This window comes from Myotis davidii, unplaced genomic scaffold (genome assembly GCF_000327345.1).
Source record: "Myotis davidii unplaced genomic scaffold, ASM32734v1 scaffold261, whole genome shotgun sequence".
Taxonomy (NCBI): Eukaryota; Metazoa; Chordata; class Mammalia; order Chiroptera; family Vespertilionidae; genus Myotis; species Myotis davidii.
The window spans coordinates 208,516-209,108 of record NW_006291737.1 but is presented as its reverse complement, the minus strand read 5'-3'; positions in this window follow the sequence as shown (position 1 = coordinate 209,108).

Below are 593 nucleotides of genomic sequence, written 5' to 3'. Positions count from 1 at the left end.
AGGGGGCTTCTTCCTGCTTTCCCTTTTGCCTCCCTGCATTGTGCCTACATATGCAAATTAACCTCCATCTCTGTTGTCAGTTAACTGCCATCTGAGTTGGCAGTTAATTTGCATATATCCCTGATTAGCCAATGAAAAGGGTAGCGTCGTACGCCAATTACCATTTTTCTCTTTTATTAGTATAGATAATGCCCTTCCTTGTCTCTTATTACAGTTTTTTTTTCAATTTTATTTTGTATGCTATAAATATAATTACACTAAACCCTCAATTTTGAGGACCTCAATTTAACAGACTTCAGATTTAACAGACTTCAGATTTAACAGACAAAATTTCCAGTCCATATGTCATATGTGAAAATTAACACCCTGTCAATTTTAAAATGCTTTTATGCAAGATTTACTTATAATTAAATTAACAGATTATTTTTTTGTTTTAAATTCACTGTTATTTTTAACAAATTTTAGCAAATAATCTATATGTTGGAAAAAATTGTAGTAATTTTGATGACATAAATAAATATTACATATCTACAACTATCTATATATTTATAAAACCCTATTATGTAAATAGATGGAATGGCAGAACAACTGAA